The sequence below is a fragment of the Trachymyrmex cornetzi genome, unplaced genomic scaffold, assembly GCF_001594075.2.
Source record: "Trachymyrmex cornetzi isolate Tcor2-1 unplaced genomic scaffold, Tcor1.1 scaffold359, whole genome shotgun sequence".
In the NCBI taxonomy this organism is placed as follows: Eukaryota; Metazoa; Arthropoda; class Insecta; order Hymenoptera; family Formicidae; genus Trachymyrmex; species Trachymyrmex cornetzi.
The window spans coordinates 1,102,290-1,102,751 of record NW_017298310.1 but is presented as its reverse complement, the minus strand read 5'-3'; positions in this window follow the sequence as shown (position 1 = coordinate 1,102,751).

Here is a 462-nt window from a genome sequence, read left to right as displayed (position 1 = left end):
TTTTTTATCACTTTACAATTTTCATTAGTACTAGCTAATAACTAAAAAGTGACTCACTGTGTCTGATACCGACTGGCCAACATATAAGGAACCGGTTCTTGAATTATTCATGCTAATGTTTGCGATACGGTTATACTTTGTAATTGTGGTGAACGTCCCTATTTTCGGGATAATTAATTATATTATTTAAGTTTTTTGATAAATTAGTTTCTATATTCTTTAATTTGACATTTTTAACATTTCTCTTCTTTTTCATTTTCTTTTCTTTCTCTTTATTTAATTCTGGCATTTAAATTCTCGATGTAAGGGAGCTCACCATGACAGGATAACTTTTACTTTATATATGTCAGTGTGTGTTTGCTCTGAGGAAGGCTAAAAAATAAGTCGAAACATGTAAGCGCGTTTAGTGAATAAAGAAGTTTCATTCTTTATAAGTGTATTATTTGCGCGACGTCTTCTGCG